The following is a 10943-nucleotide window of genomic DNA, read 5'->3' as shown; positions in this document are numbered from 1 at the left end:
TCATAACAGAAAATATTTTAGTGATCAATTTAGAAATCCATTACAATTTTTCTTTTTCATAATAAAAACTATTTTAGTTAACAATGATTTTTAATTTATAAATTGATATCTAAATTGATCACTCCAATATAGTAATTAATTATTTTTAGTCATTAAAATTGGTTATTATGTGCAACAAAGACCCCTAAAACGTGTTTCAGCCTATTTTCATGGTGGTGGTTGCATGAATCGTGTTGGCGCCTTCCACTCATCATTTTGAGTAAAAAATACATTATATGTATTAAATCTATACCTATATATTTTATCCTTTAATAAATAACTGATTTTTAAATTAAAACAATTATTTAACTTTTTTCTCTTTTAAATAATCATTTTATTAGATTTAATTGTTTAATTCATTTAAATTAATCATTTTTAAACTAAAATAAGTATTTTTAATAAAAATATTATTTGCAAAAATATTTATAATAAAATTTAAAAAATTGCAGTTGTGTTAAAGGGAATAATTTTGTATTATGTAGGTACTTCTTTCTGGTGTCATTCTCCATTATAGATACTTCTACCTTTTACTTATTAAAATAAAACAAGTTAAAGTTTCAAAAATATCATTATGATATAAATAGAAAATTCACCTAACATACATGCCATAGTTTAAACATATAAAGAAATTGAAATGTGAAAAATATCGAAAAACATTTAAAAGAAAATAGAGGACAATCCACACCAAATACATTGATTCTTAGAAACCTTAAGCATTGTCTTATTGGAGAACACATTTCACAAAGTGTCGGCCATAACCTTTACAAGTTACATTTCTATCGTTTTCTCATTCTTTTTCTAACAAAGGTTTCCACTAATACATCAAACGCGTAGAGAAAAGTTTACCCAAAAGTTTGGCTTTGTTACTATAGAATAATATTATTGTCTTTTTCTTTTTCAATTTAATTAATTTGGTCATCAAGTAATTTAAAAGATTATAAAAACTTACCAAAACCTCTATTTACCATGATATGTTGTCCCCCACAGACACGTTTAATTAACATGTTTTATGATAATATTAAATTAGCATAAAAATAAATGACCTAAATTTGTTAAACAAATTGAATATTCCTTTTACTTGTTTGAGTAGTTAAAGATTGTTGAAGGAGAAAAATCTTGACCTAGTTCATGTAGAAGATGAAAGTTTAACAAGTGATTTCGACTTGCACTAAATAGAGAGATGATTTGGCTATAGTAAGTGATTTTTAAAGAAATCATGGTAAATTAGTTTCACTAAATTTCACTTAAAATAAAAATAACGATCAAAATTCGATAAATTTAATAAATATATTAAAAGTTGATAAAAAGAAAAAACTATCTCAAAACGCATTAAGGAAACATGTTTAATACAACATTACTTTTTTTTTTTTTTAAAGGATCACAAAATAATCTAAAGTATTTATAAACATGTTTTCAACATATAGGTTCGTTAATGCGATTTTATACGATATTAATTACTTAATAAATTAATTCAATTACGTTATTGATGTGAAATATAATAATAAATTTAACTATGATTTAGTAATAAAATATAAGAACATTTTGTTATTAGATTATTATATATAACAAAATAAAATAAAAGTGACTATAATCGATCTATGGACGTTGGCTAATAAATCTGGCCATAAGCTCACTCTTAATCATCGGAAAGTTTGAGAGAAGAAAAAATAAACCCGAAATAAATTGAAAAAAGATGAGATTGAAGAAAAAGTTGAAGAACGTATTTTTATTGTATTTTTCATAGATAAATGTTATTATCTCTATTATAATTTATGTGTGATAATTATAGATTTTAAGATAATGTAGAGTAGTTTTTCGGAACGAATTAGAGATGTAGAAAACTATAAGAACGAAACACATGCTTTATTTTAAGTTTTTATCATTATAAACTCATAATGTTATATTTTTATGGTATAGTAATATTTTAGGTGTCATTTAGTTATTATTATTATTATTATTATTATTATTATTATTATTATTATTTTGTTACTTCTTATTTGATTTGATTAGATTGAATCATATACTTTAAATTAGCGTTAATGTTTTAAAAAAGAATACAGATTGTAAATGGAAAAAAGGTAAAATAAAATAATAAAATTTAAACATAGTCATAAGAAAAAGTTACTGAAAGAACTTTTATATTATATACAGATAAAATATAATTTAGTATGTACCAATTACGTGTTTTGAAGTTATCTTCATTTTTTTCAGAGACAAATCCCACCAGAAAGGTGGTAGTCACATTCATAGTGAGTGAAAACCAACCAAACAACCATAATAGGTTGAGGTTTGACACAAAAAAAATGGGATTGTTCTTTAAAGTCAAAGTTCATAAGCAAATTTCGGTACATATAAAGAAGTTGTTGTGATAATGTAATTAATACTACTTAATTCTCATGGTCGGTTTTCAACTTTAAATAATTTATTTATATACATTAAAATCTTAATTATGTTGCATTCACCTGTGATCCATTAACAATGTTGAGGGGCCAACTGGTAATTAATTAGACACAACTTTTCAAGAAATCAAAGTTAATTGGATTTATTTATCATGTATCTCGTTGGTAGATTATGGGGATACAAAACTATTTTTCATTGAATATTCGAAGTTTAATAGACATGTATTAGAAATCATTTTCACTAAGTTTAATAACATGATTCTTCTTAAAATCAATGAGCATAATCATATATGAGAATTTGTAATCGGATGATAAATTAATGAAATCTCAATGTTGATTAGATTGATCTTTACACATATTTATTATATTATAAAAATTTAGTTAAGTTTCAAAAGTCGTAATTTTTAATAATTTTAATTGGTTTTATTAATACTTTTTATTTATTCAAAAATTTATATTTTTGAAATTAGTCTCATTTTTAAATTTTTTTTATTAACGTACTATTAAAATTCTCATATTACAAAAATTTTTTTTTTGCAAATTTGTTAAAATTTGTAAGAAAATACTTTTTTCTGTTATTTTTTTCTAAAAATTTTGATTAGCTGATAATTCTTTTGTGGATAATTATTTTCTACAAAATTATAAAATTTGTAAATATTTTTTATAAAATTTGTTAAAAAAATATTTTATACAAAATATTTTTCAAAAAAATTTGTAACAATTTTCTGCAATTTTTTTATAATAAAATTTATAAGTATTTTTTATAAAAAAAATTAAAACAAAATTGACAAAAAAAATATGAATTTTTTTAATATTAACGATGCGACTCGAGTTTTATCCTATCCGTTATTATAATTAATCGTTAAAAGATGTGAAAAGTGACGTGGTTAATATATAAAATATATTACGGTAAACTTAAAATAATAAAATGTGATGGATAATAAAATATTATCGATGTGACTTACAAAATGACAACAAAATTCTCTTAATATTTATAAATGATGATGTGAATTTCATTAAAGAACATAATAACTTTGTTATCTAACATAATTTTAAAAATACTAAATTTATTTGTTATTTAATATAATTTAAATTAATCACAACACCTCACATTTATTTTTAACAGGTAGAACCAAGTAAACAATGTCACACGATAAAATAACACACAGTTAAAAAAAAATTAAATTGACAGAAATTTAATTGAAAACATAAAAATTTTAAATATTCAATATAACAAAAAGAATTTAATAAAAACTTAATTAAAACAATAAGACCGAAAACAAAACATGTACCAAAAAAAGGGTTGGTGTTTTTTAAAGTAATTAAGTGTTGTCCAATCGTCTAAGTAAACTGCTTTTAGAAAAAGTGTCTAACTAAAATCTCCGTTAGATAACGTTGATACTAAAAAGGTTTTTTTTAATTGGATTATTAGACAACACTAATTTCTTTTATCTGTTAATTTTCTGATTAGCTGTAAGCGATGAGATTTCTGGCACTCTAATTATGGGTATCAAACATGATAACTCTATTATTAATATATTGATTCACACAACATGTGTTTAATACAAAACTTGTAACTTTAAGGAGCATTATAAACATTTTAAACGATGTTCAATTATATTAAATAAGAAAACTTAAAGAAAAGAGAAATTTAAATTACGAAAGAAATTTGTTTTAAAAGGTTATTTACATGATTTAATAAAGATAAATAATTCTTAAAATTATTAAAGAGTAAATGTTTAATTTTTTTATCATATTAATATTATAATAGGCACACAATATTTGTAACACCCTTAATATACTATCTCTTGTACCACTTTATAAATATAAGAATCTTTCAAAGAAAAATGTCAGCTAACATGTATATAGATTAATCCTAACAAACAAATTCCAAAATAAAGTTAATAATATAAATATGCAAATTAAATTATGACAACTCTCCTAATTATTTATCAACTATAAATGAATGCATCAATATTTATATAGTGATTTTTTTAAAAGAGTATATTTAAGCTCAATAATAAACCTTTTTTTAAAAGGATAAATTTTAGTGAATGCAAGAAAAATAGTGTGCCCCCCCACCACACACCTAAAAGTTGAAGTTCTGACCTAAGAGAGAAAGAGAAAAAGGAAGAAGAAAGGAAGAGAGGATGGTGGTGGTGGTGGAATTGAGTGGTATACAGAGGATTTATTAATTACCACTACTTCTTGGATGGGATCATAGAACCTGGAAAGCAACATCTGAGTGAGTTCATCATCACTTCTTCACAGACCCACTGCAGTTATACCTACAAACCCTTTATTATTATTTCCTGTTCTTCTTCTCAATCAATTAGTTTTTATTCTTTCCACGTAAGTAACATTGCTGCAACAATTTTATGTGGTTATCAATCAATGCCGGAGAAGATTCTGTAGTTAATGGAATCTGCGTTGCTTTCTGCTTCTCTGTGTAAAAGTTTCGGATACAAAATTATGTCATTCTCATCTGTTCTTCAACTGCATATATCTTCATTTCTACATTTTCATATCCAATATTTTTTAAAATCTCTACTTAAAAATCAGGTTTGAGAAATTTAAGATTTTGAGAAAACACTCAAATATACTTTGGTTTTGTTTTTTTATCACTTTTACGCACTCTTTTAAATATGATAAGTTCCTAAAACACTTTTTTATTAATCTGAAAAGGTGTGACTTTAATCTTATAGTGTTTAATGTAAAAACATTTTTATAGATGAAATTTGAGGCAAGGAATGATATTCTTCTTTGAGGTATAGGAAATTCTTTGGGCTAAAAGAAAATACCCACGTAAGACTTCCATATTAATAAAAGGAGATGAATAATTGAGAATAAGATACATAAGATTCTGTCTTACTCGATCAATATGACCTAAGGTAAAGCATCGAAATCCCTAGCTAGGTCTCAAAAAATATTTAAAAAATATTTAGAAAATTGGCAAGTATTTGATTAATTATGTAGAAAAGTATTTGATATGAAATTTAGTAATATATTAAGTGAATTAAATACGATTTTAGACCGCTCATCCTAGTTATTGTAACTTTAAGGGTTTCATTATTCTCTCATCCTCTCCACTTATCAACATCATTCTTTGCTTCCTTTATTGGTGTATGGTTGTAGTTTTTCCTTTTATTTGAATGGATAAAAGGTTGTACTTTGAGATTTCTGATTAAAAGAATTTTTATAGAGATCACAGTAAAAGTGTTAATTTGATCCTAATCCATAGGTCAGTCCTGACTCACTCTTCATAAAACTTCATTTTAAGAGGACCTCAAATGAGGGGCCAAAAAAAGTCAGAGCTCCCAAAATTCCCTCTTTAGTGGGTTAGGGCTAGAACTAAGGTGGATTAGACCTCTCAAATAATACTAGATTAAGCCAGAGTTAAAGATCAAGTCGAGCAATTCGGACGGGTCCGAAGACCCAAACAGTTATGATATATAACCCTTAAACTTAAAACCGCATTGTATATAGTAAGATATAATTGAAAAGAAAAAAAGTAGGAGAAGGAACCTTAGGTATGAAAATGGAACTCTTTGCAAAAAGCTTTCTTGATTTTTGGAGGGAATAGGGTTGTCAATAGACAAGATGATGTTACTAGATTGTGGTCACTCGTAGGAGGAACCTTCGGTTGCTATTCTAGTTTATAATGCCTTCCACGTACAATTGTTTTCCCATCACACGTTCACACTCTCTCAACCTCATGCTATTTTTCTCTATAATAAGAAACTATTCCGTACTAGAATAATTAGCCTAGTCCAAATTTTTGTTTATCATAGATAGTTAGAGAGATTGCTCACCGTTGAAAGTCGCACATCGACTAGAGATAAGGTCAATTCACGATATATAAGTGGGTGCAATTCTCATTTTGCAAGCTGATTGTGGGATTGAGTTGGACTTAAAACTCACTTCGAACATGATACCATAGTTAGGTTAGAATCTACATTTTATATATATAAAATTTGTTTGAAAGATTTGGGTATGTTCAATTCCCAAGTAACAAAACTTACAACTAATATTTATCAATAAAAAAAATTGAATAATACATATAAAAAACTTAATAGTATTTTTAATGTAAAATTTTAAAGTTCAAATGTTTGTGATTTTTTTGTTACTATTTTTTTATGTTCTTACTTAATATAAGACTTTTAGCTTTAACCACGATTGGATCTTACCAAAAATTTTGACAAATTCAATGTTATAATTTTCTTTTATATGTCTTTTAAATTTTTCCTTTTGACTCAAGATGAATAAGTAATCTATTCTAGAAAAAAAATTGGAATTAAAATGTTATTATAACTAATAATCAAGAATTATTATTATTGTTTTAACGAATCAATAATAATAATAATTGATAGAAAATTTAGCCTTCCTCATTACTTTGTAAGAAGTTAGACATTCAACTTTAGGTGATACATCATCTATCATAATCCGAAATTCAATAAGCATGTTGATTTATGCAATAGTTATGCTACTTTAAAATTAAAATTAATACTGATTTTAATTAAATGATAGAGTAAACTATTGAAAATAAATAAACTCACTAAAAAATTTGTTTAAGATTTATATCAGAGTTAAATATATTTTTAGTCTTTGAATTTTTGTCTCTGTTCGTCCTAAATTTTGATATAATTTGATTCTTAAACTTAAAAAATAAATAGATGTAGTTTTTATCCCAACTGCGTGAATTTTTTTTAACATGCTAAACAATATTTGTAGCTGAAGTTTGAGCTGTTTACACCATTTAATACATTCTAACTCAAATACAATCATGAAACACCATTTAACATAAAAAAATGTTAATGTCGTTGGGTTAAAAGAACTATATCTATTAATTTTCTTAAGTTTTGGGAGCAAAATATATTAAAATTTGAGATAGTGATGAATTTCAATTTCGCGTCTAAATTTAGGGACTAAAATCATATTTAACACTTTATATTATTTATAGTTTATTTTCATTTCTTAATTTTTTTTTGAAAAAAAAAAAAAACACCCATTGAAAACTAGCCTTGTCTAGTAGAAATAATGCATGTAAGGGAAACTCAATTAAAACGAAATAATTTGGTGCTATGAAATTTGGACTATAGATAATTTTTGGTTAATGACACGTAATATATGCTTCTTCTAGTATGTGTTTTTAGCTAAATGAATTCATATTCTGAAAGTAAAAGGCTCATAGAAGAGATTGAATTTAATCTTAAAGTATAGAATCACTTAATGGTGTACACTGTTTGAATTTTTTTTTATATTATTTTTTAAGAAAAATGAAAGACTTACACAAGGGAGACAATCTCAATTTAAAGAGAAAAATAATAGTGACATCAAACTAACTAGGTAACTACAAAGTTTGACTTTGATGACCACATAATTAACTACTGTTTGACTAATAAATTTGAATTTAATTATCTAAGTAACACTATGAATTATCCTAATAAACTATATAAGCAACCATATGCCATTAATGTGTTTATGTATGAACTATCTATATCCTGATATTTAGTTTTCAAATACTCCAATTTGAGATAAAAGAAAATTCTTGAAAAGATAGAAAAAAGAAAGACAGAAAGTGGATCCAACGTTAAGGGATCCAATAGAAGCGAGGTCCAGTAAACCATAGAGCATGAACAAGGAATATAAACAGGATAGCAACATAAATAATAAGAAGAAAATTATAATTTCCAGAAAAGGAAATATAAAATTTAAAAATATATCCCAAAATCAGACAGGAACCAAAATTATCATTTTTGTATCTTTGTACACAAAAGCAGAGAGACAATTGTAGTCAGAAAATGGCACCAAAACTGCAAACCAAACCACTATACATCAGACACTTTTATTGAATTTTTATATGATACAACATGTTTTTGTTTTCTTGATAGTATATAAAATAATGGAAAAGAGAAGAATTTAAAAAAGAAATAATGGAGGCAATGAAGAGGAGGTCCAATAGCACTAAAAAGGAATATAAATACGATAGGTACATAATAGGATGAAAATAGATCCCAATACGTAACCGCATCAACCTTCTTTGATTCCCAGCCAACTCTTTATCTTTTTTACTCTTCATTTTCATCTCCCTTACTAAACACACATTTCTTCATATGGCACAACTTCAACCACCACTTCCGAGTCAAACTCGGAGTCGTCAACTCACGTCGTGGTTAAATTTAGCGGTGGCTGAAAGCTGCGTCGGTAAGCGTTTTAAGCTTCAAGAACGCGGTTCTACTTTTACAACCGAGTTACGTGCCGGTACAGCCACGTTTCTCACCATGGCCTACATCCTTGCCGTCAACGCCACCATCATAGCTGACTCCGGCGGAACTTGTTCTGTTTCCGATTGCACCCCTCACTGCTCTGACCCCAAAATCCCCCTGGCCCAATGCCCCACCCACCTTCTCATCCAACCCGACTCCTCATGCAAGTACCCGCCCGTCAACCCGGGTTACGCAGCGTGTGTGGAACGCACGCGCCGTGATCTCATCGTGGCCACTGTCATATCCTCTCTCGTGGGCTCCACCATAATGGGCGTGTTCGCGAACCTTCCATTGGCGCTCGCGCCAGGCATGGGCGCCAACGCATACTTCGCCTACTCCGTCGTCGGGTATCACGGGTCGGGTTCAATACCCTACCGAACCGCATTAACCGCTATCTTCTTAGAAGGCTTAATTTTCCTTCTAATATCGGCCGTGGGATTCCGCGCGAAGCTGGCGAAACTCGTTCCCAAACCCGTCCGAGTTTCCTCCTCTGCCGGAATCGGTCTCTTCCTGGCCTTCATTGGGCTTCAGAGCAACGAAGGCATTGGGCTCGTCGGGTTCAGCCCATCAACACTCATCACACTCGGAGCCTGCCCGAAAGACAAACTAACAGCGCTAGCTCCCGTCACAACAATCAACGGAACCGTCAGTTTAATCCCTGGCAGCGCCGTCTCCGACAAGATACTATGTTCGGGAAGCCGCATGGAGAATCCCACCCTATGGCTGGGTCTTGTCGGGTTCGTCATCATAGCTTATTGCCTGATGAAGAACATAAAAGGCGCTATGATATACGGCATCGTTTTCGTGACCGTGATCTCCTGGTTCAGGAACACGCCCGTTACGGTGTTCCCCAACACGGAGTTCGGCGACGCGGGTTACAATTACTTCAAAAAGATCGTTGACGTGCACGTGATTAAATCGACGGCGGGGGCGCTTAGTTTTGCTCACATGGGGAGAGGTGCATTCTGGGAGGCACTGTTCACGTTCCTGTACGTTGATATATTGGACACGACTGGGACTTTATATTCGATGGCTAGATTCGCGGGGTTTCTCGACATGAACGGTGATTTCGAGGGTCAGTATTTCGCGTTCATGTCTGACGCGTCGTCGATCGTGGTGGGGTCGTTGCTGGGCACGTCGCCGGTGACGGCGTTCATCGAGTCCTCGACGGGGATACGGGAGGGGGGACGGACGGGGCTGACGGCGTTAACGGTGGCGGGGTATTTTTTGTTGGCGTTCTTTTTCACGCCGTTGCTGGCTTCCATTCCGGCGTGGGCGGTGGGGCCGCCGTTGATATTGGTGGGGGTGATGATGATGAAATGTGTGACGGAGATTGATTGGGAGGAAATGAGGGAAGCGATACCGGCGTTTGTAACGATTCTGTTGATGCCGTTAACCTACTCTATAGCTTATGGGTTGATCGGAGGCATTGGAACGTACGTTGTGTTGCATGCGTGGGAGTGGGGAGGGAAGTTGATGAAGAAATGTGTGAGCAAGGGGAAGAAGAAGAACTTGAAGGATGCTTCATCCAATCTCAATGTAAATGCAAATACAAACACAAACCCTCGTGTTGTTGATCATCATGAACTAGAACATGATAAAGTTATTCAAGTATAAGATTATGTAGATCTTTTATATTAGGAAACAACGTTGTTTAATCCAACAAATTATGTTATTAGCTGCTTTATGATTATTATCGTTTTGCTCAGTCTTTACCCATAGAAGATTTACGAGTTTCAGTTCTTGTTTGATGAGACTTTTTGTGATTTTACAAATTTTAATAAAAATAGCTAATAATTGAAAAGTTTCTATTAGATTTTTTTTTTTACATATTAAGAAGAAATGTGTTAAAAAAAATGAGGAGATTTGTGTAAATTTTAAATTATCTGCACTGAAAATATGAGCATGTGGGTAGGTGTTGTATGTGCAAATAGGGCTGGTTTGTTGAATGAAAAGGACATTCAATTATTAGGTTTCTTGATCCCAAAGAACATAGATATGAGTAGGGTCAAAAATATATCACTGAATCAAATAACAATGAGTTTGCCTATGAAAAAAATATTTGTAAACAGCAACAATATTTACAAGTTGCATTTTTAATTTATGATATATTTGTTGATATATAGGAAATGTTAATAAAAATAAAATAGAGATAATAAAATATTAGATGTCAACTTCTAGAAACAGAGAGTCCCTAATTAATTAGAATTATTCTAAATATAATTTTTAAAGTAATTAT

General features: G+C 29.6%; 1 pseudogene; it reads left to right on the top strand.

The window, feature by feature from the left end:
- The first annotated feature begins 8449 nt into the window (after positions 1 to 8449).
- Positions 8450 to 10511, top strand: LOC114183624 (adenine/guanine permease AZG1 pseudogene; annotated as a pseudogene).
- Positions 10512 to 10943: the final 432 nt, after the last annotated feature.

This window comes from Vigna unguiculata, chromosome 5, assembly GCF_037176805.1.
Source record: "Vigna unguiculata cultivar grain cowpea cultivar isolate G323 ecotype 2 chromosome 5, ASM3717680v1, whole genome shotgun sequence".
Lineage (NCBI taxonomy): Eukaryota > Viridiplantae > Streptophyta > Magnoliopsida > Fabales > Fabaceae > Vigna > Vigna unguiculata.
This window is presented reverse-complemented; position numbering and strand designations above follow the sequence as displayed.